This window comes from Peromyscus eremicus, chromosome 4 (assembly GCF_949786415.1).
Source record: "Peromyscus eremicus chromosome 4, PerEre_H2_v1, whole genome shotgun sequence".
In the NCBI taxonomy this organism is placed as follows: Eukaryota; Metazoa; Chordata; class Mammalia; order Rodentia; family Cricetidae; genus Peromyscus; species Peromyscus eremicus.
Genome location: NC_081419.1, coordinates 14,097,299 through 14,124,258, shown reverse-complemented (window position 1 = coordinate 14,124,258; position 26,960 = coordinate 14,097,299).

Here is a 26,960-nt window from a genome sequence, read left to right as displayed (position 1 = left end):
GATATTGTTGACCTTTAAATCAACTTTAGTGAAGTCTCAGTCACATGTTATAAAACGTTAAATATCACTGGTCCTTGGAAAACTGGCCTTGCCTCTTGCTGGACACTACAGCAAGAGAGCTGGCCCCTGCACTCGGGAGAGATAGCCCCACTCCTCACCACAGGCCAACATGAACTGACCCTAAGGGCATGGACTGACCAGCTCAGCTACCACCCAGGGCCTTGGATTGGCCCACCCTAGCATCTACCCCATCTAGGACCTGCTGGAGCTCATGAAGGGATGAGTCCTGCAGAGAGAGACCCACAAGACCTCCAAGACTCAGGGCGGCCACAGGATATCCCAGAGGAGTTCCAGAGAGGATCCAGTGATGACGGTGTCAGAAACCAGAGGCCTTGAACCAGACCAGTGACTCATTGCAATGAACGTTTGCTAGTAAAGCTGATAGGACAAAAGGGTACACTGTGTGACACACTGAGGCCCCCAGTGACACCAGGACAAATGATGTGTTGGAGAGGCAGGAAAGACGGAGAAGCAAAGAGGTTTTATGTTGTTGTTTTGGTTTCTTTTGTTCTTATTTTTTTTGTTGTTTGCTTGCTTTGTTTTGTTTTATTTTGTGGGGGGATGCTGCAGGGGTGAGGGGAAGATAGGGGGGACTGGGGAGGTGGGAGGAATTGGGGTGCATGATATGAAACTCCCAGAGAGTCAATAAAGAAGTTAAATTAGAAGAAAAATTAAGTATCTGGTAAATTTTGATCACTATATGGACATTTATCTTTTGGGGGGAAGTTTTATTGTATTTTTACATTTAAGCCTATAGTCAATCAAGTGAATTTTTGTGGAAAGTATAAGGCATGTGTCTAGATGGGTTTTTTACTCCATATAGAAATATGAAGAAGTCTCTATTCCCCTGAGAGAGAGCACTGCAGGGTCCATTGAAATCCAGCCTGAGGGACCACTCAGTGAAAACTCAAGAGAGACACTGAGGCTGATTGTCCTGTTGGGTGTGGGATTTGTTAGACTTATTAATGCCACAGAAAGACAGCATGGCAGGGACTCTGAAGAGAGTTGAGGTGTACAAGGCAAAGCAGGGGTCCACTCTTGAAGGTTTCAAAGAGGGAGGAAGGTTTCATGATACAGTGATGAGTAGCCCATAGTATTGCTTGCAGTCAGGTTGTCTCTGATTCCTGGCAGGGAAGGGACAGGTTCTACCCTTGGTTTAATGTGTATCCATCATATGGGGTGTTCCGCTTGTAGCCTCTGATAGCTTAGGGTACTTGATAGACTTCTGCGGTGGCTTGAATGGTTCCCACAGGTTCATGTATTTGAATGCTTAGTCTCCAGTTGGTGGACATGTTTGGGAAGGATTAGGAGGTGTGGCCTTATTGGAGGAAGTGTGTCACTGGGGTGGATTTTGCTGAAATATAAGCCAAATAAACCCTTTTCTTGCCAACCTGCTATTTTTTATTTTTATTTTTTTTTTTGGACAGGGTTTCTCTGTGCAGCTTTGCACCTTTTCCTGGATCTTGCTCTGTAGACCAGGCTGGCCTTGAACTCACACAGATCCACCTGCCTCTGCCTCCCGAGTGCTGGGATTAAAGGCGTGCGCCACCACCGCCCGGCTGCCAACCTGCTTTTTAGTCATGGTGTTTCCTTGTAGCAATAGAAACCCTGACTCAGACAAGGGTAGGGTATTGCTGTGGCAGACTTGACCTATGTGCGTTTACCTCTACATTTTACATCTTGTTTATTTTAAAGGTTTATATCCTTGTTTTGTCTGCAGATCATTAGACAAACTTGATTGTTAGTAATATTTTAATCTAAACTTACAGTTTTGGGGGTGGAGAGAGCTAGATTATCAGCATTTGGGTGGAATAGCAAACTTAACAGGCTGACAACAGGAGCCCAGTGTTTCCTGGTCATCCGTAACTGAACCTGAGGCTGACTCAATGTATTTTAAAATAGACCATCAGATTGTATTGCTTACACCTGTAAGCACTAGTTTTGTTTCATTCCATAAATTCTCATAAGTGATAGTTTCAATTAAGGTTGGTTTAAAGTATTTTAAAATTTCATTTTGCCTTTGTTTTGACCCATGTGTCAGCTATGTGGGATTTTTTTTATTCCATATATTTATTTATTTATGTGTGTGCATGTGCTACAACCTGCCTATGGAGATCAAGTGTGAGATCATGGTCTGTGCCCTAACAATCCGGGTTCAGCCACTGGTCCTCCATAAGCCAATCAAAAGAGATAAATTAATGGTGAAAACCATAAGAATGATTTGTTAATGTGGCCATATTGGGAGAAGGACAATGAGAGCCAGTAACCACATACAAAGTCATCGGTCCTGACATGAGGTAAGTTTTAAGTAGAAAGCAAGCCATAGGCAAAAGTAAGCAATCTGACCAAGGGTCCTGCCCATCACTCCAAGTCTCTGCTGCAAGGCGGCTGACAAGTTCCTCTTCTGCCTGCCCCCAGGGCTCTCTAGTTTTCTTTTCCTCTAGAAAGAAAAGGTTGCTGGGAAAATTCTGTCGTGGGGCCCATTGTTTTAGTAGTCTGATAGCAAAAGAGAGGTACAAATACCTTTTTAGAATATTTTCATTCCTGCAAGGTAGATGCTACAAGGGGACAGCTTATGGAAGTTGGTTCTCTTCTTACATGATGTGTGTGGGGATCAAACTCGGGGTCTTCTTGGTAAATGCCTTTGCCCATTGAGCCATCCTGCCAGCGTAGCAGTGTGTGTGTGTGTGTGTGTGTGTGTGTGTGTGTGTGTGTATACCCCAAATATTTGGGGATTTTCCAGGTGCTTTTGTGTGTTCAAAAATATATAAGAGGCCAAAGAGATACTCATCAGGTAAAAGCACTGACAACCTGAGTTCAATCCCCAGCACCTAGAAAGACAGACTACCAGAAATTGTCCTCTGGCCTCCATACACTCTGTGGTACAATCTGCTCCTACCCACATACATCATATATGTACAATAGTAATATTTTAGAAGTGCTTCTATTTTACCTTCATTCTTAAAATTGTTTCAGGAAGCCGGGCGGTGGTGGCGCATGCCTTTAATCCCAGCACTCGGGAGGCAGAGCCAGGCGGATCTCTGTGAGTTTGAGGCCAGCCTGGGCTACCAAGTGAGTTCCAGGAAAGGCGCAAAGCTACACAGAGAAACCCTGTCTCGGAAAATCAAAAAAAAAAAATTGTTTCAGGAGTGTAGACTTCTGGTGGACAGTTTTTCTCCTCTTTTAGCACTTGGAATGTCTTTTTTTTTTTTTTTTTCTGGCAGGACTCATATACCCCAGGCTGGTCTTGAACTCACTGTGGAACAAAGGATGACTGTGAACTTCTGGTTCTCCTGCCTCTATCGGTCAGCAATGGGATTAGAGGTGTGCCCCATCAGTGCTGGGGATTGAACCCAGGACTTTATGCATGCTAAGCAAGTACTCTGTCAACTGAGCTACTTCGCAGCCCTTCCTTTTAGCACTTTGAAAATGTCCTGATGCCTTCTGGCCTGCCTTGTTTCTGGTCAGAAACCAGTGGGTTGTCTTCAGTGTTGTGCTTTCTTTTCACCACAGGAAAACTTGCTTTTCACAAACAAGTTTTGGGGGGCTGGAGAAATGGCTTCGCTTGCTCTTGTAGAGAACCTGAGTTCAGTCCTAAGCTAGATCAGTCCCTAACACCCACAACTATCGGTAACTCCAGTTGCAAGGGATCTGGCACCCTCCTGACTTGCACGGGCAACAGGTATGCATATGGTGCACATATACACATGCAGGCAGGACAATCACAGAAAACAAAGTCTAAAATTAAAAGAAATTTTCATATCTAGACATTCTCTTTAGTTCCTTGTGAAGGGGCCGTTCTTCAGACTTTCTGTAAATGCAAATCAAATGTACACATGAGCTGTCTATGCATTTTTCTACTGTTATTGCTATGTGTGTATATAATGGTCGTGCATGTGTGTGTCACAGGTTGTGTATGGAGGTCAGAGGACAACATTGTGCATTTAGTTCTCTCCTGCACCAGGTCTAAAGCCTAAGGAGTACACTGTGGAGTTTATCATGGCTGAGACTCCACTTCTCTGTATCCGTTGTCTGTGTTTGCTACCTTCCTTATCACATGACAGACACCTGAGAGCAAGATTTGAGAGGAAAAGTTTACTTTGGTTTATGGTTTAGAAGGGTCTATCATGATAGGATAGCACAGTGGCTAGAGTGAGCAGTGCCTCCTTGTTAAACCATACCAAATAGGTCTTTAATAAGTCTGAGGTTCTTTATTATGGCTCCATCCTGGCCCCCTTCCTGTAGATGTAACCAACCGTCTTATTAAATAAGAAACACAGAGCCAATACAGACATGAAAGCCAAGAGGTCAGAGCAATAGCTAAGAGCTAAAAACCTTACCCTTCACTGTTGCTGTACCTCTCTGAAAGAGAGCTACTTCCTGTGTCTGTCTTTTTTTTATAGAGTTTTTGTTCTGCCTTCTCATTGGTTGTAAACCCAACCACATGACCTCCTAGTCACTGCCTGTCTGTACAGACCTCCAGGTCTTCTGTGGTTGGTATTGAGATTAAAGGCGTGTGTCTCCAATGCTGGCTATATCCTTGAACACACAGAGATCTACCTAGCTCTGCCTACCAAGTTCTGGGATTAAAGGCATGCACCACCACCGCCCAGCTTTTGCTATGGCTTGCTAATAGCTCTGACCCCTGGGCAACTTTATTTATTAAAGTCACATTTCAATACAAATAAAATATCACCATACCTTCCCCTCAAAAACCAGCCACTTTTGCCTCCTCCATGTCTCACTTGTCATCCCAACAGGAGGACTGGGCTTTCTGGTGCCTTCCTCCTTATGCTGTCATTGGAAAACTGTCTTCTTAGACAGCCAAGCAGGGTGATTGTTCACAAATACCATTCATTCTTCTTCCAAGGATCAGCAGCTTGCATTTTCTATTTATCTCCCAGGGACTAGGACAGTTTCATATATTTTTGCTCAGTTTTATGGTTGTTGTAGGATGGGTATCTAATACTTCTAGCCAAGTTGTATCTAAACGGAAAACAATAGCAATAAACAAAAGCCTTTCTAATTTTATTTCAAATTAAAAACCCAAACCAGTTTTCTTGGTTATTAATAAGGTTATGCCAACTCAAATACTATTTGTTGATTCTTTCCACAAAAATTTAAATATCACCTATAAAGTTGTGTACACTTCCTTTTATTTATTATGCTATTAGTTTATGACTTTCCTAATGCATCCTGTTTCTTTGAGATGTTATATTTTAAATAGAAAAAGTCAACCACAGATATAATATATAAAGGCAGAAGGTTACAACCCTACTGTGGTGGTTTGAAAGAAAATGGCCCCCAAAGGGAGTATGGCACTATTAGGAGGTATGACCTCGTTGGAGAAAGTGTGTCACTGAGGGGTTGGACTTTGAGGTCTACTGTACTCAAGCTGTGCCCAGTGTCACAGTTTACTTCCTGTAGAACTCAGCTCCTTCTCCAGCACCATATCTGCCTGCATGCTGTCATGTCCCGTGATGATGATGATGGACTGAACTTCTGAAACTGTAAGCCATCCCAAATAAATGTTTTCCTTTATAAGAGTTGCTGTGTCCATGGCATCTCTTCACAACAATAGAAATCCTAACTAAGACATTCACTTTCAATGTCTTCCTCAGATTAATCAGTTACTGGTTTTGATAATTATGCATCTAATCATCCAGTCATTTTATATAAAAATAGATTGAGGAATGGGTATTTTAATTACTTTCTACTTCTGTGATGAGACACCATGACCAAAGCAACTTATAAAAGAAAGCATTTAATTTGGTTTATGGACTCAGAGGATAAGAGTCCATGATGACGGAGCAAAGGCATGGTGACAGGAACTGCTGAGAGCTCACATCCTGATTTGCAAGAAGGAAACAGAGAACACACTGGGAATGACATGAGTCTTTTGAAAACTCAAAACCATCCCCAATGACACATCTCCTCCAACAAGGCCACACATCCTCATCCTTCCCCCAAATACTTGGTCCATCAACTGGACCAAGTATTCAAGCATATGAGCCTATGGGGTCTATTCTTATTCAAACACCACATCCAGTAAGGTGGCATATACCTGTATTCACAGCACTTAGGAGGTGGAGGCAGGACAACCAGGAATTCAAGGCCAGTTTTGTCCATATGTGTTGCAGGATATTTGATCACACTATGAACCCCGAGATTGTGCTATTTACTAGAAAAACGTGTTTCTAGTTGTGGTGTGGCTCAGCACTAGCACACACCTTTAATCCAAGAGATTTCTTCCTGGATATTGTAAACAGGATTAAATAAAGTCAACCATAGGTTAAGAGGCGGAGCAACAAACCAATGACAGGAAGTGAACAACAGAGAGTAAAAGGGAATCAGGAGGATAGAGAGACACACCGGAACTAGAAGGGAGGGACTTTGTGTTGCAGGAGTCTTGTTAGAGATAGTGTAAGAGAAAGGTCCTCTTTCTGGGATGTCAGTGGAGGAGGAAGGTCAGTCTTGTGCTTTCAGTGCTTATCTGAGCTAGCAGGTTATCACCCCAACACCTGGATCCCAAGTTTTTATTGGTAAAACTGAACAATTGAGATTTAGTTAAAAAACAACATATATGAGACCCTGTCAAATCCTGTCTCCTCTGCAAATATATAGAGAAACAAGGGTAGTAGTTAAACTCAGTTCCTTCTGTCTGTCCTATGTACTGTGTCCCAGCAGCCTACTTGGGCTTTTCAAATGTAAGTCTCTTTGTTTTTCATAGTGACTCTCTTTTAGGAGAACTGTCTCTCCACACAAGCAACCAGCATGAAGCTTACACAGCTCATAAAAGCAAAGTTGTGGTCTGTGTGGTGTCTGCTCCAGAGTCCTGGGGTACCGTAGTTGTTACTTCATCTCAGGACAGTCCCATTAGCTACCTGCCAAGAATCTAAAAAGCCTGCACCATCAGACCTGTAGTCCTGTGTGTTGAAAGTTCTGGGATAGTACGCAAAGCAACTTTTCACATTCTTTCCCTGTTTCTAGTTGAATCATTAATGCCTTTATTATTGATCTTAAAGAGCTCTTTGAATATGGAGAAAATGCATTTCTTGTATTACAGATTGCCAGTATTTTAGTTGTGATTATTTGCTTTTCTGATGATGTTCTTAGGACATTAACTTTGAGTGATTTCCCACAGTTTCAACTATTCTGCAATTAGGTAAGCTGTCTGTGTCTGAAATTGGTGGCTCTCAGCCCCAGTGGTACCGTGGGCCCCTGTGTGATTAGATGAACATGACACTTCTGACTTCTGGTGCTCATGTGAGCGGTAGGCGGTGACCCTGCCTAGGCCTCCCCACTTGGACACCATACGATCACTGCCCCCTTGCATTAGCGACTCTTTTTGCTGCTGTTACAAATGCCTGGCAAACACCACTTCAGGAGGGCAGGGGCTGCTTTGGCTCAGGGTTTAAGAAGGGACAGCAGGGCAGCAGAGGCAGGGGAGTGGCCACATCGTGTCTAGTCAGGAAGCAGAGAGGCGTTCTGGTGCTCAGCTCATGCTCTCCTTTTTATTCAGTCCAGGACCTTAGCCAATTCTGTGGTGCCACCCACATTCAGAGTGGGTCTCCCCTCCTCACACTGTCCTGGAAATACTCAATAGACACACCCAGATGTGTGTTTCCATGGTGATTCTAAATCCAGTCAAGTCGAAAATGAAGGTTAACCATCTCACTCTCCTTGCTTCTCCATAGCGTGGTCCGCTCTTGCCGCATCTGATCTAGACTTTACTGCAGTGTCTACATGCTGCATCTTTTGAGTTGTGGGTCATTTTGAAGAACATTTTCATATTGTCCTTCATTCTTCTTCCCTCTGTTGTCTCATTTCATTTCTCGGCTCTTCCAGATTAGCTTTCTTATAAACTTGACAATTTTCTCCCGACTGTCTGAAATCCCATTTCAGTGTCTAGGAGAGAATGTCTAGAGGAAAATGGACCCTTAGGTGCAAGGGCCTAGGCAGAGCTGTGGGTCTGGGAACTCAAAGCACTGGGCAGCAGTTTTTACCTTGAAATGGCGCAGGGTTGACATGGCAGGCAGTGACATCACCCAGTGTGTAGGCTTCATGAGGATACGTCACCCCAGAGACTTGTCTAACCCAAATGTCAGTGCTGTTAAGGGGCCAGTGCAATGATGGACAAACTAACTGAACCCAGACTGCTGGGTGTTGTTACCTGGAGCATACTTGGGAGACATGGGGAAGCTGAGAAAAGGTCGTGGCACAGTGTTCTAGAGACTCACCAGCCATGAGTTCTACAAAAGAGGGGTGGAGGGAGGAAGCTGTTAACCATGGTTCACACGAGCCTGTTGGGGAACACAGGTCTGGAAGTGGCAGGGAGGGGAATGAGGTTACTGTTGTTCTCTGACGGCTAAAGAAGGGCACAGAGCCTGTCGCTGTGGGTGGTGCTGTGGTTCCTAGTGGGAGGCGGGTCTACCGGTGAGATCTGGTGACACAGTGAGAGAAACAGCAAGTCTGAACTTAAAAAAAATCCGAGAGGGAATGTGTGTGGCTACCAGTGTTTGGCATTTGGCCAATGGCTCTTTCATCCTGCCCAGTATGGTACCAGGCAGAGAGCAGTGCAGACTGGCTAATTCTCAGACTGTCTGTGACAAGATGAAATGGTGTGCACAGTGATGGAGGAGCAGGGATGTGTAGGCTTCTCCAAGACCTGAGCCAGCATAGTCCATGCCAGGCCTGCAGAGACATGTGGTGGACATTGGTGGGTAAGTTTTTATTTGAACTGTTTTGAGGTCTATTAATTTTGATCAATTCCAACTCAATTTCATTAACATATAAAACCTTTGCTCCTGGATATATAGCTGTCTCCCCTAGGCCACAGTCACAAACTACAACCTTGTACACTGTGCCTTCAGCAGGATGTCTTTAAATCTCTTTAGCAGTTATCTTTAAATTGCATAGTTCTCTATTGAGACCATGGAAAAAGCACAGGGACAAATAAAAAAAAAAAAACTAGTGGAAACACATGAACTATGAACCAATAGCTGAGGAGCCCCCAACTGGATCAGGCCCTCTGGATAAGTGAGGCAGTTGATTAGCTTGAACTGTTTGGGAGGCTTCCAGGCAGTGGGACCGGGACCTGTCCTTGGTGCATGAACTGGCTTTTTGGAGCCTGGGGCCTATGCAGGGACACTTTGCCCAGCCTTAGTGCAGGGAGGAGGGGACTGGACCTGCCTCAACTGAATCTACCAGGCTGGGCTGACTCTCCAGGGGAGACCTTGCCTTGGAGGAGGTGGGAATGGGGGGTGGGCAGGTGGGGCTGGGGGGTGGGAGGAGGGAGGAGAGGGGAATCCATGGCTGATATATAGTTAAATAAATTATAAAATAAAAATATTTTTTAAAAATTGCATAGTTCTTACAGAGGAACCACAGACCAACACCCTCAGATTTATCTGGCCAAGAAGTAAGTGTGGTGGGCAGAGTATTAACCTGCCCATCTTACCTCCTGGGCTGGCTGCCTCCTTCAACAGTAGGTCCCAAGCCTGAAAACTGAGGCAGGGATCTGAACTCTGGACCTCCATGTTTAATTACATCTATGCAGCATCTTGATCCCAGATCCACTCCACATAACTCTGGCTTTCACAGAACACCATGGCCTGGCCTCTTCCACTCAGTGACAGGTGCTACTATGAGGCACGCTGATATCCTGCTGAGACAGCTCGGTCTCCTCATCTTTCTGCAGGTTGTTTGGACACAGGAGTCAACCGGTCCCATCTTTGTGGAGCTTGGTTTCCCTGTTCCTGTTGCTCTTCAAAGGCCTCATTAGGCACAGCACCTTCTTCTTCAGGTTGCTTCTAAGGTCACCACTCATGAAGCCCCATCTGTGTCAGGGACACCTACCTCCAACAACTGGGGAACCCCCTTCTTCCTTGTACGATGGTGCTTGAGCCAATTCCACATCATCTCCTGATGCCAGGTGTATGGGTTCAAGTCTTCAAGAGACAGGTACAGCTAGATTTGTGTGGGTTAGATCAGGCCTCATGATAGAGTGATGATTAGATATTATTGAAATTTCTAGAATTAAACCTGAGGACAATTGGGAGAGCAAGCATCCTGAAATGTTGCAACTTCAGTGAGGATGAGAGACAGAAGGTAGGGGGAGCTCTGGACCAAAGAGGCGAGACTTCAGCATCACTATGGGATAGATCTAGATCCAGAGCATGGAGCTGGCCTTGTATCATGCTTCTTGTGGTTTCATGTTATTGCATGAAGGCAGTAATGTCCTAGACGGATTTTTCTTTTTAAAAGAAAGCCCCCCAAATCGAGCAAAGAGAAGACAGTAGGGCTGGTAGCTGGATTGGTAAAGGCTTGTCTTGCGAGTGTGAAGATCTGAGTGACCCCCAGAACTCACTTTTAGGGAGCCAGGTATGACGGTGCACACATGTGATCTCCACACTGGGAGCTGTGTCAAGTGTATCCCTGAGACTTGATGACTAGCCATTCTACACTTGCTGGTTAACTTTAGGCCGGTGAGAGATACCCCACTCACAGCCCCCCCCCCTCGTTTCAAAAAACAAGGAAGAAAGTTCTTTGGGAATGACACTTGTGGCTGATGTCCGGCCTCCACTTGTACCTGAACATATACATCTGTACATACATGTGCATGTCTACCTGAACATACATGACCACATACATATAAGAACTGTTTACAAGACATCAGAGGTGAACAGGGACTCTATTAGGAACAGGGCTAGAGGCTTAGTTATACTCTGGGGAGAAAATGTGGTTGCTTTCTTCCTGAAAATTTGACCATGCTGAGTTAAAAGATAATGGACTACGGCATTTGCTACGGGAAATTTGAAGACAGGTTAGCATTCAGACTGCAACATAGCTACTGCTCACTGCTTTTACTCAGATCTGCAGTAGGAAAGAGCAGCCAGAGGAGCAGAAGGATATGAAAAATGTGCCTTTTTTTTTCACCCAAGGCAGGAAGTGTGAGCAGTTAGAAGGTTGCAGAAAAGCGTGTAGAGAAAGCAGCTGTGATGTTAAAGTGATGCATACATTGAAGACAGAGCCTTGAGATCTGCACGGGGACAACAGGAAAGGTACAAAATCACGACACTGAAGGCTCCAGCCTGTGGAAATGCAAATTGATTCGAAAGGAGGCAGCCTCAGTTGAGAATGCTGCCACCCGGGGTTCCTGCTCAAACAGTCTCCTAGGGAAGAGCTTTCCCGGCTCAGCCTCCAAGACTCACATAGGCTGCTACAAACCGTAGTCCGAGAGCGAGGCCACGTCTCAAGCTGACAGCAGAACTTGGCAGTGTGTCTCTGTGCTACTCGTCTTGCAGGCAAGAAAGCCGAAGGGTTGAGGGAGTCATGGAGACTGGTGCCGAGGTTCCAGAAGGACATCGAGGAAAAGCAGTGCACCGAGGGAGCAGGTTCCCTACGAGGAGACGCTGAGAGGCCGCTCACCCGTAAACAGGAAGTGCAGTTGCCAAGGCGAAGCCTAAGTTGTAATGGGGATGCAAATATGTTGGAGATGCCAGGACTGCGATCCCATAGTCTTGTGCCACAGAGAGCTGTTGGTGCAGAGGGGAGCTGGCCTGAGAGTCTGTGTGTTGCAGATGGCAGCGTTGAGAACGGAGTAATTCCAAGGCTGTTGGAGCTTAGACGATGCCTCCAAGAGTGTCAGACACCGGAAATGGAGGTGCAGCGCTTGTTCACCCTGCATGGTTTTAGTCTTCGTGCCGGCCTGATCTTTCCTTGTTGTGTCCCCATCCCCCCCCCGTTTGGTTAAAAGAAAGTTGACTCGGAGAAAACAAAGATGGCAGCGGCAGCCGGCACCCGCCAAGGAGCTCCATGGAGTCTTGAGAGACTAGCCTCTTGGAGGTTCCAAAGGGTGACGAGGTGGTGGAAGAGGAGTCTACAGAGCCCGCAGTAGCTCTGGGAAGATGCTTTTAAAGGGTGGACTCAATACATTGGAAAGAAAGATGGCCGAACAGAGTCACAAGCGGTGCGGAGTGACGAAACTGTCCTCGGCTGCAGTGTCTCAGCCAGGAGGCTGCAAGCACAAAAGTCGTGCTTGATGAGCCGTGGGGGCTGCCAGAACTGAAGACAGGGAGATGTGCAGTGGCCTGGAGCTCCTGCAGAAACAGGTCACTACTGATGAGGGCCCGCCCTAGACCTGCAGGCCGGCTCCCACGGTGCTGCTTGCTGCTTGCCCTGCTGGGAGAGCACAGGGGAGCGGTGCTCCCCACAGACTACAAGATCAACAGTCATGCCTGGTGAGCCATGAGGCAGCCGGCACTGAGGACAGGGTGGTATATAGCGGCCTAGTGCTCCCTCGGAAACATGTCATTACTGAATAGGGCTGGTCCTAGGCCGGACAGCTGACCCCACAGCATGGAGCTTCTCTGGCTGCAGCCTCTGCTGCTTGCCGTGCTGGGAGAGGGAGAGCCCAGGGCAGTGGAGAAGATTGAGCACAAAAATTGAGCCCAGCGAGCCTTCCAGTGAGTGGCAGCCAAGAGCTCACATGGAACCTGTCCCCCAGAAGCCCTGCTTAGCCACAACATCACCCTGACTCTGGGCAACAGCAAGATATCCCAACAAGTCTCTGCAATGGTCCAGTATTTATGGTGCTTCAGAAACCAGAAACCTTGAACCAGACCAATGACTCATTGCAATGAAAATTTGCATGTAAAGCTGTTTGGGCAAAAAAAATATATTTTGGGTATACTGCATTTTCCAATGCCACTATGATGACCAAATATGCAGTGGAGAGGTGGGAAAATGGAGGAATGGATTGGTGACTGCAGGTGAAGAGAGGTGGAACTAGAGAGTCAACAGTGGTGGCAGGTGGGAAAGGAGACTGTGGTGGATGGGGAACGTGTCCTGCTGAGTAGGACCAGCAGGGTAGTGTGCAGGAGCCTGGAGTTGTGCAGACTCAGCCCCTGAACATGCTGCCCAGCCACATGACAGCCCTGGTTCTGAGCAATGACAGGATGTCCCAGATGAAGAACAGTTCATTTTCTGGATTTGACCTCCTTGAAAGACCTCTATGGTCCATGCTGCCCCTGGAGGCCATGTTGGTATCCATGGTCCCTTGCACCTGGCCGTGTTGAAACTTGATGTTCGTGTGGATGTCTGTGGTCTGAGCTGCCACTGGAGGCCATGTGGATGTCCAAGGCCCTTGCTACTGCTGGAGACCAGGTGGACTTCCACAGTATGTGCTACCACAGGAGGCCGTATTAGTTAGTGTTCATGGTCTGGGTTGCCACTGAGGGCCATGTTGATGTGAGTGGCCTGTACTGCCACTGAGGGCCATGTTGGGGTTCATTGTCCTGTTGTAGCTGGGGCCATGCTGATGTGGGTGGCCTACACTCTCACCTGAGGGCATGTTGATGTTTGTCAGTTGGGCTGCCATCAGGGACCATATTGGTGTCCTTGGACTGTGCGGTCACCAAGGGCTGTGATGGTGTCTACGGACTGTGCTGTGCAGAGGGCTGTGTTGATGTCCCTGGTCTGTTCTTCTACCAGAGACTATGCTGAGGTCTGTGGCACTTGCTGATGCTGGAGACCATGTGGATGTCTGTGATCTGTGCTGTCACCAGAAACCAGGTGGAAGTCTATGATTGGTGCTCTCTCTGACTGTAAAGGGCAAGGAAACTACCTTTGCAGTGGCATCGATGACTGCAGACTCACAGTTGAGAAAGAGGGACATGGAAGGCTTCTGTGACAACCCCTATTGCTCCCCCACAAAGTAACAGCCTAGACAGGAAACCATCCAAGAGAATCTTACAGATTGTCATGGGGATACTGAAGTGTAGCTCTCCACAGCTGAGGGCCTCTGGTGGAGGTGCAGGTGGGAAGTGTTGGAGCCCACTAGGTTTCCTAGTGTCTGTACCCAGCAGGACTGCATAAGAGGTTGATTGGACCACAGGCCTGGGTACCAGGTGACTGTAACTAGCAAGGGGGAGGTCTTATGCTCCACCCCTTAGCATGGTTATAAATAGACCTTTGGAATAAAGTTCTGGGCCGGTGGATAAGGATCCAGGCCCACCGGAGTCTATCCTACATTTCTCTCTGTTTCTCTCCCCTCTATTTCTAAGTCTCTTATTGCTCAATCCTCAAGAGTCCTGGGGTAAATAAATGTGGGGGCCAGTCCCCCACAGGGAAGGACTCAGTTTTCTTTAAGGGAGTTTGGCCATGCTCCAGTGAGTATATAAGCAACACAAATGGACTTGTATTTGTTTCTTTTCTTCTTCCTTTTTTTGGTGGGGGGGAGGTGACAAGGGTGACGGGGAGCTGACCTAGGAGGACTGGGAAATGTGTGTGATGGGGTGCATGATGTGAACTTCCCAAATAAAAATATTGCATTGAAAAAACAAGAATGTTTACTGTGTCATTGTCGATTGGGAATATATAATTTGCATTTTAATTTCATAGAGGTTCATAGTTAACAGATCACCTTGAGTCTCAGAAGAGACTTTGGGTTTTTGAACAGAGATGAAATAAATGCATTTTGTATTATTAGATAAACATGGAAGTTTATGGTTCATGAATGATATGTTATGATTTAAAAAGCATGTGTTTAGAATCTGAGCATGGTGGCACATACCTTTAATCTTAGCACTCAGGAGACAGAAGCAGAAGGATCTCTGTGAGTTCAAGGCCAGCAGGGGCTACATGATTTCAAAAACAAAACAAAACTTACATGTTTAGGTGTCAAGTTGACAAGGGGTAGAATTTTCACAGTTAATCCTCACTGTCAGCTTGACTAGATTTAGAATCAGCATGGAAACACACTTCTGGATGCTGGAAGACAGCGGTGCTCAACCTCTTGAAGAACCCTTTCACAGGGGTCACCTAAGGCCATCAGAAGACACAAATATTTACATTACAATTCATAACAGTAGCAAAATTACAGTTATGAAGTAGCGACGAAAATAATGTTGTGGTTAGGGATCACCACAACACGAGGAACTGTATTGAAGGCTGGCAGCATTAGGAAGGTTGAGAACCACTGCTCTAAGGGTATTTCCAGAAAGGTTTGATGGAGGAAGGAAGACCACCCTGAACACAGGTGGCACTATCCCATGGGCTGGGGTCCTTCACTGAATGAGAAGGAGAGAGAGCAAGCCGAGCATCAGCATTCATCTGTTTTCTGCTTTCTGCCTGAGGATGTAAGATGACCAGCCGCCTCACGCCGCCATACCGCCACCCCCACCACAGCACACTGCATTTCCTTAAACTTGAGCCCAAATACATTCTTCCTTCCTTAAGTTGTTTACGGTCAGGCATCTCATCACAGCAGAGAAATAAGTAACTAATCCTATTATAGCATGAAAACAGATAGAACATCTCAGAAAGAAGCAGCATCAATGTGTAGAATTTTCATTAAAAAGTGAAATATTTTACTGAAATGCTCTAAGAATGGCCCTACCCAACAGAGATACACATTGCTGTGGTATTAGAAGCTCAAAATCACAAGGATTTATATTTGCCTCTGATTATCTATTGATAGTATGTAATTTCTGCGAAGAGCCCACTGTGTGTATATGTTTAACTTGACAAGATGATTATAAAATCTACAAGGGTGAATCAAGGCTCAAGGAGAGTAAGGCATTTCCCAGTGAAAATCGAGTGTGGGGATATTTGCCTGTCTGTGAGTCCATGCCTCACACTTATCTGAAAGGAAGGCTGAGCCCAGGAATGACAGTCCTTCCCATAAATGGTGTTGTGGCAATTCGATGCTTTAATAAAAACAAGTAGTACCTCCCTTAAATCGTGCAGGAAAATTAGCTGACGTGGTTTAAAACAGAAAAGCCAAATCATACCAGTGTTAGGAGGGAGCACAAGAGAACGTATCATCAACACTTCACAAGGATGGCAGAGGGTTACTGTCACAGTGGGGACTAAGAACCTCTTTGGGTTCAGCACCCCAAAACATAAAAGCCAGTTGGATGGGGAGTTTCATGGAGCTATCCAGGGGATAGCAGCACAGATTCATTTGAAAGGAGAGTTCCTTACAAGGTGGAACCTCACGGGGTTGGCAGGATGGGGCTGCCAAACCTGATGACTTGAAATTGATCCCCAATACAATGAAAAGTTAGGAGAACAAACTCCTCAAAGTTGTCCTCAGACCTCCACACACAGTCCTTAACATGTGTGCTTGTGTGTGCACATATGTACACACACAATAGTAATAAACAGAAAATCCTAAAAAGATGAGGCCTCGGGTACCTTGCTGGAAAGTGACTGCCAAGGGAAGTGAGCTGGGGAGACTCTAGATTTTAAACAGTGGCTGCTTCTTAGATTTGGTGTCCCTTAGAAATGGACTAAAAGCATTTTGCATTATGAAATGTTGGGAGCGCAAAGGTCCTTGGGCCCAGAGATCACTAGGGAAACCAGGAATGTCAAATAAGCATGCAGTTTTGTCTTTTCAAAGAAAAAGATGTATAACCTGTTTTTCCACCCAAAAGGCTAGAAATTGGAGATGATTAATAGCATGGTAATCTGCGTTATCTGAAGGGCCAGGCCATATCAAGCTCCCACAAGCAGGACCAGAGGTGGCTGATAGTCTGGGTGATTTTGCATTATCTGTATGGTCAGGGGTTCCCCCAAGCTCCCACAACCAGGACTGAAGGTGGCTAATAGCCCAATGCTATCTGGGTGACCAAGACCATATCAGATCCTCCCCTATGCCCTTAAGCTAATACATGTATCCTATCTCTAGAACTCATCTTCTTGGAAGAAGTGACATGTACTTTGAGTTGAGTTTCAATGTAATTATGCCTCCTTGTGCAGCAGGGGTTGTATTACACCAGGAAACTTCCCCCTGCCCCCAGATTGTACTGTGCTTAAATATGCTTACAATAAATTGCTCGGGGTCACATTACAGAAGTTTGAACCTGTCCGTCTAAGTAAGTCATGCCTCTCGAGAGGTGCCTTTCTCTGCTGGTAGTAGAGCTTGAAGATACACCCATATCGAAGTGATCATGATACTTCAAGAGTCATGGATGCAGTGTTACGGTTTGAAGTGATGTGTTTGGGGTCAAGTTGATGTAGACTGTGGTAGTTAATTTCAGGTTTTAACTTGATTAAACTAAGAAGCACTTAAGGAGCTAGGCATGGTGGTGCATTCCTTTAATTCTAGCACTTGGGAGGCAAAGGTAGGAGGATCTCTGAGTTTGAGGTCAGCCTGGTCTACAAAGCAAGTGTCAGGACAACCAGGGCTACACAGAGAGACTCTATCTCGGGGAAAAAAACCAAAACAACAACAAAAAACAAGACAAACAAACTAAGAGCTTAAAGCATTAACGAGAGCATAACTTGGGGTGTGTCTGTGAAGGCATTTCCAGAGGAGATTAAGGGAGGGGAGATGAGCTGCCTTGACTGTGGGCAGTATCTGGGCTGCTGTCCTGGACCGAACGAAGGGAATAAGAAGAAAGCCGTGCTGGCATCCCTTTTCTCTGCTCGCTGATCTTTCATATTCCTGTTGCCACACCTGTCTGGCTGACTTGTCTTTGTATCCATGACAGACTGTACTCCTAATGTCATTAGTCAGAATACACCCTTCATCTCCTACGTGGCCACATCAACAAGAAACATAACCAGTACAATATGCTTAGGCTGTGTTACAGCTATGAAAGCTGTACACTTCCACATCAAAAGAATCACAAAACAGCAAGAGAGAAGTCAGCATAAGGGAAGACACTGTGACCATACACTTGAAGCAGAGGACTCACTTGGCAGAGAAAACGCCACTGAGAATGACAGGAACAGCGGGCTGCCTGGATAGTCACCCAAGGTTCCCCTGCAAGGTTGGGGCATCTGTCTTTGGCCTATGTGCCTAGAATATCTGACAGACTTTTCTGTGAAGCAGGAATTTTGAAGGGCTGTCCTGCCTTGTCTTGGCAAAGTTTGGCAGTTACTTTCTTTTGTGTCCTGCTTGTTCAATTTGTACAGCACATTGTCAGCAGTCAAGGCAAGGGCAGTTTCTTGTCCAGTGGCTAACTTTGCCACAATTAAAGCAAACTCCATATGGAGGTGCTTTGATGTCCATCATCTTCTCTGAAGTAGATTGGTGCTGCCAGGAGCAGATGTGTCTCATTGTCATAAAAAGCCTTATGTTTTTGGAACATCTTAAATGTCATATTCTCTAGATCTCTGAAGTGTTTGAAAACCACCTGTCTATTTCAAATACATCTCTGTTTGACCTTCAAAACATACCTAACATGGCCACAAATTTGATTGTTATAGATGACTAACTACTAACCTACATGTCTTAATTATTTTTTTTCTTTTTCCTTCTGAGACAGGGTTTCTCTGTGTAGCTTTCTGGTGCCTGTCCTGGAACTTGCTCTATTGTAGACAAATTTCTAAATGGTCTTATTAAATAAAAAACATGGAGCCAAATATAGGAGTGAAAGACTTAGAGATCAGAGAAGCCACCAGCCAACCTTAACTCACCAACTCTGCTGCTTCCAAATGTGAGCTACTTCCTGTCTACCTGTGCCTTTATTGCCTTGCTATTCTGCCCTCTCTTTGGCTCTTAGCCCAGCTACCTCACTTCCTTGTCACTCCCTGTCTGTACAGACTTCCAGGTCTCTATGGTTGGTACTAGGATTAAGAGCGTGTGTCACCAAGCTTGGCTGTGTTCCCCAGTGTGGCCTTGAATACACAGAGACCCTGCCCGCTAAGTGATAGGATTAAGGGCATGTGCTACCATTGCCTGACTTTTGTGTTTACCTAAAATGGCTTGCTATTTCCTTTGATCTCTAGGAAAACTTTATTTATTAAAGCACAAATAAAATATCACCACATTCTGTGGCCCAGGCTGCCTTCAAACTCATAGAGAACCACCTGACTCTGCCTACCGAGTGCTGGGATTAAAGGGATGTGCCACCACTGCCCAGCTGTCTTAATTATCTTAAAGAGTTTGTAATAATAGCCTTTAAGGACTCCAACTCTACATTACATTTTAAAATGAGCTGCATAGCCGGGCGGTGGTGGCGCACGCCTTTAATCCCAGCACTCGGGAGGCAGAGCCAGGCGGATCTCTGTGAGTTCGAGGCCAGCCTGGACTACCAAGTGAGTTCCAGGAAAGGCGCAAAGCTACACAGAGAAACCCTGTCTCGAAAAAAAAAAAATAAATAAAATGAGCTGCATAAGGTATAATACCTTAAACAAGAGTAAAAATGTAAGCCACGTGGCAGTGGCTCACGCCTTTAATCCCAGCACTCAGGAGGCAGAGGCAGGAGGATCTCTGTGAGTTTGAGGCCAGTCTGGTCTACAGAGTGAGATCCAGGACAGACACCAAAACTACACAGAGAAACCCTGTCTCGAGCCCTCCTCCCCCCCCAAAAAAAGAGTAGAAATGTATGTACTGTATGTTCTAACAAAAATAACCTTAAATTTGTATCAATATACAAAAATTCCTTAAACAAGAGTATAAACATATATAAGTATAACAAAACTAACCTTAAATTTATTTCAATATATAAAAATCTATACCATTGTAAAGTATTTAAGACTGGTAGTTACTTTTTTAGTTTAAAAGTAGATTCAGTTATCTACTCTTTTATCTATCATTTCCTCATTCTTCTTTTCAGAATGAGATCCTAAATCTAATCTCCTTTGTTCAGCTTTTTTTCCTGACCATTACCAATAACAACTTGTAACAAATCCCCCTAAATTATGATAAATATCCATAACCCACTGAATGACCAAAAACCACTCACCCATCTCTTGGAAATGTGGACATCATGTTCTCTAGACTGCTTCCTGTTGTCTGAGAGGGCGACGGCATCTCGAGGGGACCCTGAGAAAATTGAGGTAACGGTTAAGTTCTGGGAGAGCTAGCTGCATCATTTGTTGCCAGTCTCTGTGTAGTGGGAAAGTGTAGGGCTTATCTGAAGTCCTGGCTGGAGTAGTGCATGAGGCGGGATCATCTCAGCTAGCTGTCTTAAAATTGTCCTGAGCAGTTTGCAGTCCAAAGCTGATCTTTGGGTGGTGCTCATCAGCTTAGTGGCATTACCACAATCCAGGTGGAATTGTTGTTGTGGGGCTCCATCATCCTTTTGGAGACTTCAAAAGTCACTGTTAGGAAGGGTCACAGTTCACTGCAGAAAATGTAAATATTTTATTTATTTATTTATTTATTTATTTATTTATTTATTTATTTATTTATTTATGAGTGTTCTGTCTGCATGTATGCCTGCATGTCAGAAGAGGGCATCAGATCTCATTACAGATGGTTGTGAGCCACCATGTAGTTGTTGGGAATTGAACTCAGGACCTCTGGAAGAGTAACCAGTGCTCTTAACCACTTAGCCATCTCACCAGCCCCCAACTTAAACATTTTAAATGTCATATGCAGCAGATCTTGGAGAGGTTAAAGGACCACAATTTGTTAAGTACATCTGTGGTACATAAACTTAATTCCTAGTTACCTGATTCAGACTCAAGCCTGAAATCATGTACAGGAAGCTAGATGAAGGAAGCTTTTTTTTCTAGAATTTGTTAGTACTCTATATGACCATTAATGACATGACAGAAAGTTTAAATATATATGTTGTGGGATAATGCTCTTGTACACTGGTTTAATAAAATGTTGACTGGTCAGTAGCCAGGCAGGAAGTATAGGTGAGATAAGCAGACTAGGAGAGTTCTGGGAAAAGGAAGGCTGAGTCAGGAGTCTCCAGCCAGACACAGAGGAAGCAAGATGACAAGGCAGAACTGAGAAAAGGAATCAAGCCATGTGGCTAAACATAGATAAATATTATGGGTTCATTTAAGTGTAAGAGCTAGTCAGTAATAAGCCTGAGCTAATGGCTGGGCAGTTTAATTAATATAAGCTTCTGAGTGATTATTTTATAAGTGGGCCACAGGACTGTAGGGGTTTGGCGGGACCGGAGAAAACTTCTGACTACATATATTAATATATGTATATATTAATCTTATAAATTTTTGAGATAATATTTATACCTTAAGAAAAGTTTTAAAGAGTCAAAACCAAAGGATTATGAGATTAGTAGCAATAAAATAATCCTTTAATTTTGATTTTTCTTCTGTCCCATACCAGGTGGCTCTTCTCACATGAGACAGAGATTTTGGATTTTCCTTTAACAGACATGTTTAGGTTTAGAGAAGGAGAGAGCCATGCTCCAACCCCAAAGCCAGCTTTAATTTTCAATTCATCTGGGACTATAAAAAGACCATATGCCTTATATGTCTGTAGAGAACAGCAGAAACAAACATTTGGGAAGATTTATAATATTTTATCCTTTTGGAAATGTGCTATATCATTAGGCCAATTTACTCTTTTTCATGGGACATTTTCTCTGGATGATTTGTCCTCTTTCTTCAGATGTCTCATTTGTCCAGTGGTCTTCAGATTCCTTAGTTGGATGCTTCATTCTCCTGGAAAGACAAACACAAAACTCTGCTCCAACCCCAATTTTGGGAAGGTTCCCTTTTTGGTAAGTTATATCTGATCAAATGAAACGCATTTGGTAGTCTTATAAGTTAGTTTAGTTTGAATGGCCACACTGTTTGATGAACTATTGACTCTTCTAATCAAGAGGGCTCTCCTGTTTGAATCTAAACTTTATCAATTTTGATAGTATCTATAGCTTTTCTTCTCCTGCGGAAACAAAAGCAAAACCTCTTCCCCAACATAGCACATATCCTGGTTTCCATTCTGAGGTCAACACATCTTTAAAGTACACAGGCTGACTTAATTCAGCAGTTTCTTTCTACCATCCAATGTCTCTCCAAAGTTGTCATTCCTTTCTCATTAGCATTTAAAAAATTTAAAGTTAATAAAGCATTGTGCAATCTATCTCTGGGGATCTTTATTACCCCTTTCTGTTTATTAAGTATATCTTTTAAAGTTCAATTAGATCTTTCTACACCTGCTTGCCCTTAGGATCATGTAGTATACCTGGAATATACTTTATGTTGTAACATGAAAAAAATGGTTTCATTTTACTAGAGACATATGCGGGAACATTGTCAGTCTTAATTTATGCAGGTATCCACATAATGACCATAACTTCTAGCAAATGTGTGATTACAGAATCAGCCTTTTCAGAACTCAAGCAGCTGCCCGTTGAAATCCTGAATATGTATCTATGGTATGGTATACATATTTTAATTTTCCAAACTCTGCAAAATGAAACACATCCATTTGCCAAATTTCATTTCTTTGAGAACCCATATAGGTAGTGAAGTTTGGTTACACAAAGAACAAGTAAGATATTTCTTCATAATTTCCTTGGCTTGTTGTCAAGTGATAGAAAAATCTTTCTTCAACCCTTGCTATTAACATAGTGTTTTTTATGAAATTCTGAGGCTTCAAGCACATTTCCTACCAATAGCTAATTAATTTCATCATTACCTTGTGGTAGACCTGTATGGGATCTGATATGTGTTATATACAAAGGATGATTTCTATTTTTGATTATTTCTTGTAATTGAATAAATAACAAAGCTAATTCTGAATCATCTGAAATAAGTTCAGCTATTTAAATATATAATACAACTCTTTCTGCATATTGAGAGTCAGTAACTATATTAAGAGGTTTTGAGAATCTAACAATATCATGAGAATAATATATCATTCTGACTTTTGAACAGAATCATAAGGACTTTGAGCCACTTTACTTAAATTTCCTGACTTATAATCTACATTTCCTGATTTATTTGCATCAGTATAGAATGTAGGATCTCCAGAAATCGGTGTTCATCATACAATGTAAGGATCAAATTAGTTCTCTTTGTAAACTGAATTCTCTTGCTTTTGGGATATTTGTTGCTAATATCTTAACAAATTACTTCAAGCTTTTTGCCAATGTTCATTTTCTGTCCATAATGAGTAAATTTCAGCATCAGTAAAAGTACCACAATTTCTACTGGGTCTATTCCTATTAATCAACAAAGTCTTAATTTTCCTTTCAGAAACAATTAAGGAACCTTTTCTACATAGGTCTTTAATTTTTTACTGTTTGTGTGGCAAAAATATCCATTCCAGAACATTATCTTCTCTCTGCATAAGAATTCCTGTAGGAAAATGTGTAGAAGATAAAGTAACCAGAATACATTCAAGCTCTAGATCCAACTGATCCACATGTGCATCCTGTAATTTCTTTTCTACCAATGCCAATTCTTTCTCAGCCTCATCTGATAATTTTCTTGGATTATTTAAGTCCTTATCACCTTGTAAGGTTTGAAATAAATTACTTAGTTCTTGAGTTCTCAGTCCAATTGTGGGCTGTAGCCAGTTAATATCTCCCAACAATTTTTGAAAATTATCAAGTGTTTACAATTGATCTCTCCTGATTTGTATTTTCTGTGGCTAAATTTTTTTGTAAACCTATCTTATATTCTATGTAGTTAATAGAATCTTCTCTTGCCAGACAGTGGTGATGCCCGCCTTTAATATCAGCACTTGGGAGGCAAAGGCAGGTAGATCTCTGTGAGTTCGAGGCCAGCCCGGTCTACAGATTGAGATCCAGGACAGGCATCAAAACTACACAGAGAAACCCTGTCTCAAAAAATTCAAAAAAAAAAAAAACAAAAACAAAAACAAAAAAACCCAAACAAACAAACAAAAAACCTTCTGTTTTAATGTTGAGGAATATTTGTTTACACAGTGAAGATGTGTCTTTTGTCAAGGTGCCTTCTGATTGGTTTAATAAAGAGCTGAATGGCCAATAGCTAGGCAGAAAGTGGTTAGGTGGGACTTTCAGGAACAGAAAGGACTCTGGGAAGAGGAAAGGCAGAGTTGCCAGTCAGCTCAGAGGAAGCAAGATGAGCAGTACAGAGAGATGAGGTATTGAGCCACACAAGTGAACATAGATTTTAAAAATATGGGTTAATTTAAGTTCTAAGAACTAATTAGAAACAAACCTAAATTAAGACTGAGCTATAATTAACAAGAAATCTCCATGTCACTATTTTGGAGCTGGCTGCCCAAAGAAAAATCCATCTACCTATACATAGTTTTATTGTGTTAGAGTAAAAACATTTCCTTTTTTACTTAGACAAAAGGAGGGAAATATTGTGGGATAATCGTTTTGTACACTGTGAAGATGTGTCACTTGGATTGGTTTAATAAAAAAGTTGAGCCGGGCGGTGGTGGCGCACGCCTTTAATCCCAGCACTCGGGAGGCAGAGCCAGGCGGATCTCTGTGAGTTCGAGGCCAGCCTGGGCTACCAAGTGAGTTCCAGGAGAGGCGCAAAGCTACACAGAGAAACCCTGTCTCAAAAAACCAAAAAAAAAAAAAAAAAAAAGTTGAATGGCCAATAGCTAGGCAGGATTTCCAGGCACAGAGAATAGGGTAGAGATGTGAGGAGACATTGAGGAGGCAGGAAAGCAGGATAGACAGTACATAGATGAGGTAAACAAGCCTCGGGGCACCACCTAGATTAATAGAAATGGGTTAATTTAAGTTATAAGAGCTAGCTGAAAGCAAGCCTAAGCTATTGGTCAACGTTTCATAATTAATAATAAGTCTCTTTGTCATTACTGGGGAGCCAATGGCCTGACAAAAAAGTCCGACCACACTTCTCTGAAGGAAAGAATGTTTCAATCTGGAGGAAACTATTATACAACACCAACAATGCCAGCTACTCAGTGGTGTTTAGCTTTCTTGGAGAGATAGGAAATTGGTGATGTGGGGAAGTAAATAAATGGACTGGCAAATACCCACAGTGGAGTACCCACAGTAGATTGTTTATAACCGCCTGTCTAGATCCAGGACCATAAGATCCACACACACCCATATGCAGACAGTGTTACACATATAATTAAAAACAAAAATTATTATTTTTTTGAACAGAGTCTCACTATGTAGGTCTGGTTGGTTTGGAACTTGCTGTGTAGACAAGGTTGAACTTGAACATAGATGAGGCTGGACTTAAACTCACAAAGACAAACCTGCCTCTGCCACCTGAGTGTCTAGATTAAAGGATGTGTTCATCACATCCTTTAAAAATATTTTAAAATTTTAATTTTTTGAGATTTTATTTTTACTTCATTGTATGAGTATTTGTCTGAATGTTTGTTTGTTGTACCATTTTCATTCAGTGCCCTTGGAGGCTAGAAGGCATTGGATCCCCTGTGACTGGAGTTATAGACAGCATGAGCTGCCATGTAGGTGCTGGGAATTCAACCCCCATCCTCTAGAAGAACAGCCAGTGCTCTTACCCTTAGAGCTATCTCCACAGCCCATGAAAAATAAATCTTAAAGTAAATAAATGTTTTAAAGTGAAAAAAAAAATCAAAAGTTTAAGAGTTCTGAACAAAATCTTTCCTTCATTATAAAAGGATATAATAAACTGATTTAAAAAACAGGTGCTTTTATACCTTCCTTCCCTTGCTTGATATGGTAAAGATGTAACAGCACAGCAGTCTTTGAGTCACAAGGTAACAAGCGTGAAGACAAAGGGAGTATACAGTGATCTTGGAAAGAAGGGGGATGAAGACAATGGTCCTAGAGCCAACTTTTCATTACGTGAAGTTAAAACTGTTTCTTATAAGTTGCTGCCTGCCTCTGCTTCCTAAGTCACCATGTACTGTGTCCTGCTGTCTATGTTCTTGTACAGCCAGTGGGATCCTTTGGAATGTGTCAGATGCCAACAAGGAGAGCATCCCACTTCCAGCAGTGGACTGCCCTGGCTGTGTCCTCTGCTAGGTCTGGTTTTGCACGCCTCACCTCCCAGGAGCACTCTGGAGGCATGTGTGGATCAGCTTTCATTCACTAAGAGCAATTTAAAGGAGGAAGGGTGTATTATCGCTCACAGTTTCAGAGGTTTCAGTCCATGGTTTCTGTGGCACCACTGTTTGAACCTGTACAATGCCAGAAAAGGTGAAGTAGAGAGCAGGGAGAGTGGGAGATAGAAGAATGAGACACACAGAAAGGACTGTAGACCCATGCAGCCCTCTACCCCCACCCCGCAGCATGCCCCTCAACGGTCCACTCCCTTCAGCTAGGTCCCACCTCTGCTTTTCACCGCCTCCCAGCAGCCCATCAATTTATGAATCCATCAACAGATTAATCCATTCATAAGGTCAGAGTCCTCTCGTGATCCCAAAGCTCTCGCTTCTGATTACTGCTGCAATGGGGACCAAGCTCAACACACGAGAACTGGGGCAACATCTCAGATCCAAGTCATAGCAGGGCAGAGAGACCCCCACCTTCCACTCTTCCACAGGGCTGTGGCTCTGTGACCCGCCTTTGTTTATTTTCTGCAAGGGTGAAGAGGACCCTTTCTCTTCCTCCGGCACTCAAGTGTGATTTGGGAAGGGGTTAATCCCAACGCTGTTAAGACCCACAAGCCAGCCTGTGTACTCACCGTGTCTGCTATCACCTATTAAGTGCTATATAGATGTTTCTATCTTTGGTAGAAAAATGTCAGCTCGGTGAAGGTGGATCCTGGGCGTGGCAAACAGGTGCACCAGGAAGGCTCTGTCTGAATGTTTATAGAATGAATGGCAGAACAAGGACTGTCTGAACTGAGATCGTGGAGCGTCTCAGAGTCCGGTATATGAAAAACCGCAGATGGAACTCTTGACAGGGTCCATTGCGAAACCTTCAGGGGCCAGGGATTTCAAAGTAGGGCATGTAAGGATATCAAAAAATGGAGGGGCGACGATAGCCTGAGCATCCGATGGCCAGCAGCGAGAGGGAGTGGCTGACGACATGGCCTCCGCAGGACAGGGGTGTGGACGCCAATGGGAAGCTAGGCTGCCGCTTCTGGATGCCATGGACATCTCCCCCCGGGGGAGGGTCTGTTCGGGTTCGAGGAGCGCGAGGGCACCCGGGGGCCTCTCAGGCTGCTGAGCTGGGGAACCAGAGGCAGCGAAGGCTTTGGGCGGCGCCCCGGGGGCACGCAGAGGCTCACGCTGCCTCGAGCTGGGGACACGCAGCTCGGCG